This window comes from Sinohyriopsis cumingii, unplaced genomic scaffold (assembly GCF_028554795.1).
Source record: "Sinohyriopsis cumingii isolate HCF-2022 unplaced genomic scaffold, ASM2855479v2 utg002228l, whole genome shotgun sequence".
NCBI classification, from domain to species: domain Eukaryota; kingdom Metazoa; phylum Mollusca; class Bivalvia; order Unionida; family Unionidae; genus Sinohyriopsis; species Sinohyriopsis cumingii.
Window position 1 is genome coordinate 312,021 of NW_028316164.1, and position 15,161 is coordinate 327,181.

General features: G+C 32.7%; 1 long non-coding RNA gene across 1 annotated transcript in view; it reads left to right on the forward strand.

The window, feature by feature from the left end:
* The window catches only part of LOC149770896 (uncharacterized), a 37,620-nt gene that overhangs the window by 5,588 nt on the left and 16,871 nt on the right, over positions 1–15,161 (forward strand). The window contains exons 3-5 of the long non-coding RNA XR_016418446.1: positions 5,352–5,369; positions 8,552–8,566; positions 14,298–14,315. This is a non-coding gene — a long non-coding RNA (uncharacterized LOC149770896). The remainder of the gene's footprint in view (positions 1–5,351; positions 5,370–8,551; positions 8,567–14,297; positions 14,316–15,161) is intronic.

Sequence of the window (15,161 nt, forward strand, 5' to 3'; positions counted from 1 at the left end):
GTCAACTAATAGATCGATATATTATATCGATCGTAACGATACAAATAGAATGACTTCTTGGTTGTTAAGGGACTATCATCAATTAAGTTTTACATGGAAATTTTATAAAATAATATACTTTGTTGAAATATTTACTAAATGTATTTAATTTGTATCTCTTTTTTCAGCAACTGATAAAACTACTATTCCAGAATGAAAATAACGAACAACAAAACTGTTTGGTTCAACGCTCGAATTCATTGAGCATATTTATTCGTATTACGTCACCCCTGATGGAAGTATATCCGTTTGATTCCAGTCATAGACAACACTTCAAGAAACTAAGTTAACTCCCAAAAATGAAGACGTTACAGAAGTAATGCTGTAAAAATAATTGTAATACTGCATAAACTCAATTTTAATTAGACATTGTTGGCCATAAGCGCTAATACAGCTATGGTAATCGTGCAAATATTATTGAGTACCAGGGAATTAAACATAAAAGTACTTAGCATAAAGACAAAAGTCCCATTTACCAAGATAGTTTCGCCTTTAACACACTTTACTTGCGTGGATTGCTCTTCAGATCCGAAGCAGAATTTGCGAATTATAAACGTAGGACACGCAAAAATATTTTAACGTTTGAGAATTTATTTTGTTAACGAAATCACAAACTAAAATAGAACGATGATGACCTAGTTACATTTTAATTCTGAATTTTAGCTTTTCTTGATAATTAATTCATGGTTATGTGGCAGTCATGTGAATAAATGCTGATTATGTGCCCTATACAAACTGAATATGTGTGCTTTTTCGTAAAGATTACAAAAATATCGAGGATCGATTTTATCATTGAAAAGCTTGAACTCGTAAGCGCGTTTATCAGCTGTAGGTAGAATGCAATCTGGGACAATGCTATATTTTTAAAACATGAATAACGCGAAATCGGCATCTAAATATTTCCTGGAATAAATACTGATATGTAACACTAAGCACAAGTTGTACTGTGTATGTATTGTACAATATCCTGACAATACATCCTGGTATTCCGTGTAAACTATTAATTAAGTAGCCATTTATTACCGTTGTGTAATTTCAAGCGCGGGAAATTGAAAACTATGCACATGCAAAATAACAACAAAAACAAGCACAGTAATGTGAAATAGTTGACTGCACTACTTTGGTTTCTCTAGTGGACGATCCTTTGGTTGGGCATTGATACTTGTTCATCATTCAATGTCATGCTGAATCCCTTTGATTATAACTCTCATCAGAAACATGGTCAGTCGCGGCAATCATTTGATCTGACTCTAAAAGTCAATATGATCAAGTGTCTCTTACATACCCAAATGTCAACCTCAATATAAAGACTGGTCCACCTGTATGAATAGTTAGTGTTTTGTTAAAAATAATGTATTTCTGGACACAGTTAACAGACATCGTGAATTGCTAAGCTTAGCTACTTTTACTACCATAGGGAAAATAATATGTAAACGCAATGCGTACGATGGTGGATTTAAGGTAAAGGTTACATACTTTGCGGAGAAAAACAACAATAGTGTTGCAGAAAGTAAATTTGTGTATGTCCGAGAAATATATGCATGATTAACGGAAAAAAAAACATTTTAGTTGATAGTGCCACACATTGCAGAAAATTAGAATAATGGAAAGGCCTTATGCAAATTGGGTGCTAGGTTTTCACGTGTGGGTTCTACAGCAGCGTGGAAATTGGCAAGCATTCATCAGGAACGCCGTCAAATTGAAGGACATTTCTACTGCTAAGGCTAACGGCTATGCAAAAGTTGATAAACATAAATGATATAAAATTTAAAACGTGGATTTAAAAAATAAAAAATTCGATGAAACATTTCAAATATTATGAATTACATTACATGAATATGAAAAATTTAATGTTTTCAGTTTATTTGTACGTGATGTACTTAGTTATTCAAATGTATTTATTCTACACTGGTTTTGTCATTTATTTTTATGTCCGTTTCCATATAACTCTAACCAGTTTGACTTGTTAATTTACCTCCAAGGGCAAATTGCGGTCACTGACCACGTCATCCTTTGCAGACAGAATTCAATGCCAAACTGAAACCTTAAAATAGGAGAAATTGTCGTTTTGCAGCCGTAAATGGGTGCGGGTGACTTATATTCTAATCAACGTATGAACGGGTGTATTTGGTACATAATATCAAGGTAATCCGATCAGTGTACAAACGTTCGTTTGTATATATTGAAACATACAAGTGGAAATTGACTTCTGCAGGCCTTTCTGTCCAGAGCACCAATAGGCCTTGTCTAGTTCAGAAGGTACCCCAATTTTCCGTTGATATATATATATATATATATATATATATATATATATATATATTATATATATATATATATATATATATATATATATAGATAGATAGATAGATAGATAGATAGATAGATAGATAGATAGATAGATAGATAGATATACGTCATATATGCTTTCTTAATATGCTTCGAAAAGGTGACTCTCTTGGCGATTGTCCTTCGGAATTGTGGTAGTATCAATCACCTTACTGGACCTATGAGCTAATTAGAACTTTGTAGTCTTGTATTAAGTGGATCCGACTTTTGAAGCAAATGAGTCAAATATGATTCCCATGTGCTGCAGTTAAAAGTTTTCTCCTATAGAATAAAGAATTATACTTTTCTTTGAAGATGGGTGTATCATATTTTCGACTTATATACCAAGCCCTCAAGCGGGTTACATGTTGAGTCGTGGATAAAAGCAAAATTTTAAAAGATATTGATTGTGATATTTGCAGATACTTACCTTATATACTCTTGGCTATGTTATAGAAAATAATAGAAAGGAATACGTGTTCTTAGTTTCTTATTCGATGTCCATCGATGTAGTTTTTATCGATTACATTTTGTGTTGGATGTAGGAGGTTTATTGTGCAAATTAATCTCCAGTAAAAACAGCATCAGTAATATATGATCTTGTTAGCTAGTGTATTGTTGTGTCTCTCAAACAGAGATGGTTTAAACAAGATAATTATCTGCTTCATCCTTTTCCTTCCATGTGAAATGTTTAAATGTCTATGGTTTCTTCAAATATAAAAATAAAATTTTAACTGCCGAATTCAAGAAAAGAAATGAGGTCTACCATGTAACAGATAAAAATGAAAAGAAAGAAATATTTCACTTTCAGGATCTTTGTCTCAAATATCTCATGACAGAAGAAAGCAATGTCAATTTAGTACTCAGGGAAATCAAATATGTATAAGTTGGATAATTTGATTATTATGGCTATTATGATAAAATGTTCATTAGTCGAGATTTTAAGCGATGGCAGTTGCACTTTCCTTATCGACATAATACTAAATAGTGAAACTGGAAGACTCAGTTTTTTTCTCATCATATTTCTCGGTCTTCTCACAATAAAGGACAGGAAGATACATATAGTTTTAGTATATGTGTGCATATGTGCATGCGGATATTTTTGGAAGGTACACTAACAGAACTTACTTATAATTCGTGTTAGACTTTCTAATTTTATTTTATGTAGCAAAGATGAAAGGTAACAATGGAAGAGTCAATACAACATATAACAAATATGGTGCGTCTGGGTTATTATGTACAGATTACACACTTGAAATTGCTTTAAAGAGATAATACTTAATGGAGATATTAATATCAGAAGACAACAAGAATTAGTTCATTATTTCAAAGCTGTTCATTTTAAAACATTACCTCATCATATCATTTTGTTGGAGGTTCCCTTGAATCTTAGAGGAAATGCTGATGCCAGCACTTTTCACAAGACACCATGCTGTGTTTATATTATTTTGGACTTGGCTTGAGAGAATCACAAGGGAGAGAGAGATAAAGAGAAAGACTGAGTAATCAGAAAATTATCTCAAGCTGTTACTATATGAGAAATCCATGTAGTTTACACGCTTCAAAATACTTTGAGAGGCAGACCCGTAACGTATATGTGAAAATTATAAGATAAAAAGATTTCATTACTTTGTTACCATTGGCAACCACATGAAGCTCCAAACTTCATACATTTTGTGAGACCGCTCCGATGGCCGAGTAGCGTCCGCCTCGGATACTGGAGGTCGTGTGTTCGATCCCCGGCCGAGTCATACCAGAGACTTAAAAAATGGTACCAACAGATGCCTGGCTTGTCGTTCAGCAGTAAGAGGTTAGTGTTAGGACTGGTCGGCCTGGTGTCAGGATAATGTGACTGGGTGGGACATCATGCTACATGTCTGCGGCATGATGCCCCAGTGCTAGACATCACTATGAACTGCCACATTGCAGACATCGTAGGGATATGACTGAAAAATTGTTAAAGCTACCTTAAAAATCAAAATCACATTAGATCACATGACATTTTGTGAGACCTTGACAGACCAGTTTTCCAAAAGAATGGTGCTCCATAGAGTCAATGTATTTCATTATCAGAACCCATCTACGTTTGACATCCCACCCTCATGCAAGAACTTTCAAGCAATCCCATGAAACGGAATAATTTGCACTAGTAACTTCAGTCTTTACGGTTTGTAAAAGGGTGGCGTAGAGACTACGAACAAGTAACAGGGCATCTGTTACCTACACTTTCTTGTTACAAAGTCCAACATCAACTGAGACCTTTGAAAGAGTTATGATGAGTACGCTATCAATATTGACAAGTCCAAACAGGACTTACGTATACTTTTTCAACTGGCAGAATGTGTGTACTTGCTCCTTCTCTAAGAGTTCAGAATATAGGTTGCAGAGAGGGTGATGTTGCAAAAATCAATACACCACAACAATATTTATTACGTTTGGTTTTTGTATCAAGATATGAACAACCTTTCTACCCGCATTGTGTGGTGGATACTCGGAGCACAAAAGTTGAATCTTTTCCAATCGCAACGCTTTGGTCTATCATAGTATGGAACCCTTAACACATATCAACTGGGTGTCTGTCTCCCAAGCACATCTGAATAATTATCAATGTGCCGGAGAAGGCTTCAGTAAAAAACGTTGAATTTGGAATTTCATTGATATTTTAGACAAAGTCTAAGTTTGGCTTTTGATTTACTACATAAACCGCTTCGCTTCTGTATTTCGCAGCTCAGGAGATGCTAAGTATTGTAGAAAAGTCGTAACTTAACCCTTCTCAAGATATTAGCCACGTAGATATGGAAACGTTAATGATATTAGTCACCATTCTCAAAAACGCATTGTTTTTGGAGAATTATCAGAGTAGATATTGTTCAGGTGAGGAGGATTCGTACAGCTTGTGACCTTCTCATGCATCTGTATCCTCGTTCAGAAGCAAATAGTCATATTTATTTCACTTTTTCTCATGTAATATTCATTTATTCTTTCAGGAAAAAGAAATGCAAAGAGTAAGTATTAAGATAGCTTAGCAAGTCACTAACTACAGAGGATGAATGGAACAAAGTCGCTAAATGATTTTTACTACTCTAAAACAATTACTGGCAATTACTTAAAATGGTACCTTTTAATTCAAACTGAGCGAAAGCAAGTACAAATTGTTTGAAAATAGATGGGTAATTTAAAGTAATTGCTGAAAATGACAGGTTATGCGAAGTAAAAGAAAATTTGAAATTGTGACTCAAAGGACACAAATATATATTGTTTCATGACATATTACTTAATAATAATGATTCTAATTACAATAGTATTTTAATAATACTTTTTCTAAGTAAAATATTTGTATTTAGTAACAACTATACTAATTAATATATTAGTAACGATTTCATGAAGTAATGGCGGTGAGACATACAACTGATTTAAATATAATTAGTTAATCATTGTTGTACCAAATTAAATAAATGTATTCAATTAAATTCTGAGAAAAGAAAATTTGACTAAATAGGTGGATGTTTGAATTTTTATGTCAGTTCGTAAATTCTATAATGATTAAATACTTCCTAGTTTAAAAGAGTAAAACATTAGCTTATTTGTTAATCAGGATTTTAAATTGTATAAAGTTTTTTGGTAAAATAATTTCAAGTTTACATCATGGGCAAACATATACAGTTGTATAATGTGAAATATTATTTTGGAAAATAGACTGGTTTGCAAAATTGTGAACACTTAAAACCTTTCCATAGGCTTGACATTTTCAATAAATTTCCTCGAATCCTGGAAGATACAAAGTCTTAGAAAAGTATTAGTCATGTTGAACATTCACGTGCTCTTACTACAAAACAATGACACAAAATGAGTTGCCCTAGGACGATTCTAATTATGCAAAATTCTGTTCCAACAGGAAAGTTGGTGTGTGAATAATAGACTTCATGGATAATAATAATAATAATAATAATAGTAGGTCATTCAGAACATTAGCATAAAAGTGACAGTACTATTAAATTCAATAAAACTAAAATTGCTGGAAATGGAAAGTGTTTTCTTCATTTTTGATTTAATGAATCAGAATGTATGTGCATATGTACATTTTAGGTACCTTTGCTGATAGATAATTCCCAAGCTCAGACTCGTTGTATTCGAGTTAGGTTATTCATGGTGGATTTTTCTCTTACAATTATACTTTTGCAATAGTTCTTTTCATTATACACTAATGTGTGAAATATGGAGACGTACTGGCAAAATAATTTTCATATCTTTTAATCCTATATGTTCACATGTGAAAATATATTCTTGTAGTTTTGCATATAAAAAGATATTCGTGTATTTTCACATGTGAAAATATAAGATTTTCCATCAAGCCATGCAACACTTAATTGTGTGTGACCGCGAAAGGTGTACATGTAGTAATAAAAACGAGTACTGGGTGAACTGGGTAAACTAAATAGAAAGTGAATTACATACATACATGGAAATTAATGGAAAATAATCTTTGAGAAGAAAAGAAAATGATCAAACACCGAATGCATCTCTCTGAATTTAGTTCCCCCAACAACGATACACTGCCATAAAGACTCGCATTGTCTTCAGGAAAGGTCAGTTAGTTACCATGATGAAAAAAGTTAGTGTTACAGATTATGTTAGCCAGTTATTATCACTATCTTCGGCTACGTTTCACTATATGATCTTCCTATGAAACCTATTCATATTTAAGTAATCGTGACCGTGTTGCGTCGAAGAGTGAGTTTAATCTACTATATTTTTATTCTGGATAAAAATAAAATTTTCTTTTCCGATATTAATAAAGAATATCTTTCATCGTATGGTACCAAACACGATATATTTTCACTTGGGGCTTTGCTACTGGTTAAAATATCAAATTTCTGGTATCACACGATGATATATTTCCAGCATTAATACAAAAGATAACGAAAATATGATATCTATTGAATGACTTTTTACTAGCAATAATGCCTTGTTAACAGATGAGACAGATATAAGCTTAAATACAGTGGAAGAGAAAAGAAAAGTATAAAGTTCTGAAGGCAGGAAATTTTGACTCGTAATATTACTAGCATGCTAAATATCTACAAATTATCATATATCCATCAGGTCAATGCAGATCTATAAAACAAGTTTACAGGCTTCATGAGAGATGACTGAAGCTGAATGAAGCAATATTATTATATTGATAATTACTGATGAGAAATATTGATCCTGAGTTTAGGATATATCATTATTATATTAAATATCCGAATTGGCAGAGAGACAATGTTAACCCAAGATCTCACAAGATATGATTTCAATGTTTTTGTCTATCTACAATATCTATTTGTGTAGGGGTATTGCAATTAAAAGACACATTACTTGACGAAGCTGAGGTAGATACATGTTTTGCACAAGCATAAAGTAATGTTTTTATATGAAAGCTTATTTTAATAGCAAAATATAATCATTATTTTAAAACTGAACAACTATTGGTGAAACTACACAACTATAGATGAAATGTTCCATTCGAAACATTTCTTTAGTTTTGCAACAATATTAAACATTTGTTTACTTCCTCCTTGAAAATTCAAGAAACTGAATACATACATACATACATACATACATACATACATACATACATATATGCATACATACATATATACATACATACATACATACATCATGCATGCATGCATACATACATACATACATACATACATACAGTTTGTTTTCCTTTATTTTACTGAATTATATTATACTGGTTTTATGCTATGCATTACAGTGAAAAAGTAGCAATTGGTCTGTAAAGCTTTTATTAAAATCAAGAAACCAACAGGAGAAAGTAAATTCTGAATTAATTGATGACTAACTATACATAGAAGTTATCTCCTCTTCTAGCACGAAATATTAATTTTGAAAATTTCGGTCACATGAATATCTTTATTTAATTTTAGGAATTGAAAGACTGTAAAGTAGGTTTTCTTTGGTATCAACTTGCTTTACGCATTTTTTTTCTTTATCAAGATTAAAGCGAAATGTCAAAACTCTTGTATCATCTTCTCGTGGAATGATGATTAGAAAATCGATCTATTGGCTCATTTTGTCCCAGCTGTTCTGAAGAATTTATTCCAGGCATGCCATTCACTGTATATAAATTTGGAAATAAATATATGTATATGTAACCTCTTATCGCTCCTTCATTTTTCAGGAAAGGTTCAATCACGTAAGTATTCTACAGCGTCTACTCTCAGCCGATAAGTACAACACACTTAGCGTCTACTCCCAGCCCTAAGTACAACGCATATATGCTAAAATTAAAAAAGGATGTTTTATTCTTTTCGAAACATTAGCGTCAATATTAGCTGATTAGTCGACCTTTTGGTTTAATAGAAATTGTATTTATGCAGAGTAGTAGTCATATCATAAGAAATATATAGCTAAACATTTTCAAACTTGACTTTACCAGAATGTCTTTTTTTCGGAAACTATAATTATCTATATGTCCTTAACTATTTTCAAACGTTATTTTGGTATTACGTTTAAATATCAGGTCGAAAAAATTAGTGTTATTGTTTCAATTAATAAGTTTTTGGACACCTGCGAAATGTTTTGTCAACTAATAGATCGATATATTATATCGATCGTAACGATACAAATAGAATGACTTCTTGGTTGTTAAGGGACTATCATCAATTAAGTTTTACATGGAAATTTTATAAAATAATATACTTTGTTGAAATATTTACTAAATGTATTTAATTTGTATCTCTTTTTTCAGTAACTGATAAAACTACTATTCCAGAATGAAAATAACGAACAACAAAACTGTTTGGTTCAACGCTCGAATTCATTGAGCATATTTATTCGTATTACGTCACCCCTGATGGAAGTATATCCGTTTGATTCCAGTCATAGACAACACTTCAAGAAACTAAGTTAACTCCCAAAAATGAAGACGTTACAGAAGTAATGCTGTAAAAATAATTGTAATACTGCATAAACTCAATTTTAATTAGACATTGTTGGCCATAAGCGCTAATACAGGTACGGTAATCGTGCAAATATTATGGAGTACCAGGGAATTAAACATCAAAGTACTTAGCAATAAAGACAAAAGTCCCTCTTACCAAGATAGTTTCGCCTTTAACACACTTTACTGGCGTGGATTGCTCTTCAGATCCGAAGCAAAATTTGCGAATTATAAACGTAGGACACGCAAAAATATGTTAACGTTTGGGAATTTATTTTGTTAACGAAATCACAAACTAAAATAGAACGATGATGACCTAGTTACATTTTAATTCTGAATTTTAGCTTTTTTTGATAATTAATTCATGGTTATGTGGCAGTCATGTGAATAAATGCTGATTATGTGCCCTATACAAACTGAATATGTGTGCTTTTTCATAAAGATTACAAAAATTTGAAGGATCGATTTTATCACTGAAAAGCTTGAACTCGTAAGCGCGTTTATCAGCTGTAAGTAGAATGTAATCTGGGACAATGCTATATTTTCAAAACATGAATAAAGCGAAATCGGGATCTAAATATTTCCTGGAATAAATACTGATATGTAACACGAAGCACAAGTTGCACTGTGTATGTATTGTACAATATCCTGACAATACGTCCTGGTATTCCGTGTAAACTATATCTGCCGGTGAATTAAGTAGCCATTTATTACCGTTGTGTAATTTCAAGCGCGGGAAATTGAAAAATATGCACATGCAAAATAACAACAAAAACAACCACAGTAATGTGAAATAGTTGACTGCACTACTTTGGTTTCTCTAGTGGAAGATCCTTTGGTTGGGCATTGATACTTGTTCATCATTCAATGTCATGCTGAATCCCTTTGATTATAACTCATCAGAAACATGGTCAGTCGCGGCAATCATTTGATCTGACTCTAAAAGTCAATATGATCAAGTGTTTTTTACATACCCAAATGTCAACCTCAATATAAAGACTGGTCCACCTGTATGAATAGTCAGTGTTTTGTTAAAAATAATGTATTTCTGGACACAGTTAACAGACATCGTGAATTGCTAAGCTTAGCTACTTTTACTACCATAGGGAAAATAATATGTAAACGCAATGCGTACGATGGTGGATTTAAGGTAAAGGTTACATACTTTGCGGAGAAAAACAACAATAGTGTTGCAGAAAGTAAATTTGTGTATGTCCGAGAAACATATGCACGATTAACGGAAAAAGGAACATTTTAGTTGATAGTGCCACACATTGCAGAAAATTAGAATAATGGAAAGTCCTTATGCAAATTGGGTGCTAGGTTTTCACGTGTGGGTTCTACAGCAGCGTGGAAATTGGCAAGCATTCATCAGGAACGCCGTCAAATTGAAGGACCTTTCTACTGCTAAGGCTAACGGCTATGCAAAAGTTGATAAACATAAATGATATAAAATTTAAAACGTGGATTTAAAAAATAAAAAATTCGATGAAACATTTCAAATATTATGAATTACATTACATGAATATGAAAAATTTAATGTTTTCAGTTTATTTGTACGTGATGTACTTAGTTATTCAAATGTATTTATTCTACACTGGTTTTGTCATTTATTTTTATGTCCGTTTCCATATAACTCTAACCAGTTTGACTTGTTTATTTTACCTCCAAGGGCAAATTGCGGTCACTGACCACGTCATCCTTTGCAGACAGAATTCAATGCCAAACTAAAACCTTAAAATAGGAGAAATTCTCGTTTTGCAGCCGTAAATGGGTGCGGGTGACTTATATTCTAATCGACGTATGAACGGGTGTATTTGGTACATAATATCAAGGTAATTCGATCAGTTTACAAACGCTCGTTTGTATATATTGAAACATACAAGTGGAAATTGACTTCTGCAGGCCTTCTGACCAGAGCACCAATAGGTATTGTCTAGTTCAGAAGGTACCCCTATTTTCCGTTTATATATATATAAATAGATATACATATATATATATATATATATATATATATATATATATATATATATATATATATATATATATATATATATATATTGATATACGTCGTAGATGCGTTCTTAATATGCTTCGAAAAGGTGACTCTCTTGGCGATTGTCCTTTGGAATTGTAGTAGTATTAATCACCTTACTGGACCTATGAGCTAATTAGAACTTTGTAGTCTTGTATTAAGTGGATCCGACTTTTGAAGCAAATGAGTCAAATATGATTCCCATGTGCTGCAGTTAAAAGTTTTCTCCTATAGAATAAAGAATTATACTTTTCTTTGAAGGTGGGTATATCATATTTTCGACTTATATACCAAGCCCTCAAGCGGGTTACATGTTGAGTCGTGGATAAAAGCAAAATTTTAGAAAATATTGATTGTGATATTTGCAGATACTTACCTTATATACTCTTGGCTATGTTATAGAAAAGAATAGAAAGGAATACGTGTTCTTAGTTTCTTATTCGATGTCCAGATCGTCCGATGTATTTTTGATCGATTACATTTTGTGTTGGATGTAGGTTTATTGTGCAAATTAATCTCCAGTAAAAACAGCATCAGTAATATATGATCTTGTTAGCTAGTGTATTGTTGTGTCTCTCAAACAGAGATGGTTTAAACAAGATAATTATCTGCTTCATCCTTTTCCTTCCATGTGAAATGTTTAAATGTCTATGGTTTCTTCAAATATAAAAATAAAATTTTAACTGCCGAATTCAAGAAAAGAATTGAGGTCTACCATGTAACAGATAAAAATGAAAAGAAAGAAATATTTCACTTTCAGGATCTTTGTCTCAAATATCTCATGACAGAAGAAAGCAATGTCAATTTAGTACTCAGGGAAATCAAATATGTATAAGTTGTATAATTTGATTATTATGGCTATTATGATAAAATGTTCATTAGTCGAGATTTTAAGCGATGGCAGTTGCACTTTCCTTACCGACATAATGCAAAATAGTGAAACTGGAAGACTCAGTTTTTTCTCATCATATTTCTCGGTCTTCTCACAATAAAGGACAGGTAGATACATATAGTTTTAGTATATGTGTGTATATGTGCATGCGGATATTTTTGGAAGGTACACTAACAGAACTTACTTATAATTCGTGTTAGACTTTCTAATTTTATTTTATGTAACAAAGATGAAAGGTAACAATGGAAGAGTCAATACAACATATAACAAATATGGTGCGTCTGGGTTATTATGTACAGATTACACACTCGAAACTGCTTGAAAGAGATAATCCTTAATGGAGTTATCAATATCAGAAGACAACAAGAATTAGTTCATTATTTCAAAGCTGTTCATTTTAAAACATTACCTCATCATATCATTTTGTTCGAGGTTCTCTTGAATCTAAGAGGAGATGCTAATGCCAGCACTTTTCACAAGACACCATGCTGTGTTTTTATAATTTTGGACTTGGCTTGAGAGAATCACAAGGGAGAGAGAGAGATAAAGAGAAGGAGAGAGTAATCAGAAAATTATATCAAGCTGTTACTATATGAGAAATTCATGTAGTTTACATACTTTGAGAGGCAGATTGAGAGGCAGATCCGTAACGTATATGTAAAAATTATAAGATAAAAAGATTTCATTACTTTGTTACCATTGGCAACCACATGAAGCTCTAAACTTCATACATTTTGTGAGACCGCTCCGATGGCCTAGTGGTTATAGCGTCCGCCTCGGATACTGGAGGTCGTGTGTTCGATCCCCGGCCGAGTCATACCAGAGACTTAAAAAATGGTACCAACAGATGCCAGGCTTGTCGTTCAGCAGTAAGAGGTTAGTGTTAGGACTGGTCGGCCTGGTGTCAGGATAATGTGACTGGGTGGGACATCATGCTACATGTCTGCGGCATGATGCCCCAGTGCTAGACATCACTATGAACTGCCACATTGCAGACATCGTAGGGATATGACTGAAAAATTGTTAAAGCTACCTTAAAAATCAAAATCACATTAGATCACATGACATTTTGTGAGACCTTGACAGACCAGTTTTCCAAAAGAATGGTGCTCCATAGAGTCAATGTATTTCATTATCAGAACCCATCTGCGTTTGACATCCCACCCTCATGCAAGAACTTTCAAGCAATCCCATGAAACGGAATAATTTGCACTAGTAACTTCAGTCTTTACGGTTTGTAAAAGGGCGGCGTAGAGACTACGAACAAGTAACAGGGCATCTGTTACCTACACTTTCTTGTTACAAAGTCCAACATCAACTGAGACCTTTGAAAGAGTTATGATGAGTACGCTATCAATATTGACAAGTCCAAACAGGACTTACGTATACTTTTTCAATTGGCAGAATGTATGTACTTGTTCCTTCTGTAAGAGTTTAGAATATAGGTTGCAGAGAGGGTGATGTTGCAAAAATCAATACACCACAACAATATTCATTACGTTTGGCTTTTGTATCAAGATATGAACAACCTTTCTTCCCGCATTGTGTGGTGGATACTCGGAGCACAAAAGTTGAATCTTTTCCAATCGCAACGCTTTGGTCTATCATAGTATGGAACCCTTAACACATATCAACTGGGTGTCTGTCTCCCAAGCGCATCTGAATAATTATCAATGTGCCGGAGAAGGCTTCAGTAAAAAACGTTGAATTTGGAATTTCATTGATATGTTAGACATAGTCTAAGTTTGGCTTTTGATTTACTACATAAACTGCTTCGCTTCTGTATTTCGCAGCTCAGGAGATGCTAATTATTGTAGAAAAGTCGTAACTTAACCCTTCTCAAAATATTAGCCACGTAGATATGGAAACGTTAATGATATTAGTTAGGCACCATGCTCATAAACGCATTGTTTTTGGAGAATTATCAGAGGAGATATTGTTTAGGTGAGGAGGATTCGTACAGCTTGTGACCTTCTCATGCATCTGTATCCTCTTTCGGAAGCAAATTGTCATATTTATTTCACTTTTTCTCATGTAATATTCATTTATTCTTTCAGGAAAAAGAAATGCAAAAAGTAAGTATTAAGATATCTTAGCAAGTCACTAACTACAGAGGATGAATGGAACAAAGTCGCTAAATGATTTTTACTACTCTAAAACAATTACTGGCAATTACTTAAAATGGTACCTTTTAATCCAAACTGAGCGAAAGCAAGTACAAATTGTTTGAAAATAGATGGGTAATTTAAAGTAATTGCTGAAAATGACAGGTTATGCGAAGTAAAAGAAAATTTGAGATTGTGACTCAAAGGACACAAATATATATTGTTTCATGAAATATTACTTAATAACAATGATTCTAATTACAATAGTATATTAATAATACTTTTTCTAAGTAAAATATTAGTATTTAGTAGCAACTATACTAATTAACATATTAGTAACGATTTTATGCAGTAATGGCGGTGAGATATACAACTGATTTAAATATGATTAGTTAATCATTATTGTACCAAATTAAATAAATGTATTCAATTAAATTCTGAGAAAAGAAACTTTGACTAAATAGGTGGATGTTTGAATTTTTATGCCAGTTCGTAAATTCTATAATGATTAAATACTTCCTAGTTTATAAGAGTAAAACATTAGCTTATTTGTTAATCAGGATTTTAAATTGTATAAAGTTTTTTGGTAAAATAATTTCAAGTTTACATCATGGGCAAACATATACAGTTGTATAATGTGAAATATTATTTTGGAAAATAGACTGGTTTGCAAAATTGTGAACACTTAAAACCTTTCCATAGGCTTGACATTTTCAAAAAATTTCCTCGAATCCTGGAAGATACAAAGTCTTAGAAAAGTATTAGTCATGTTGAACATTCACGTGCTCTTACTACAAAACAATGACACAAAATGAG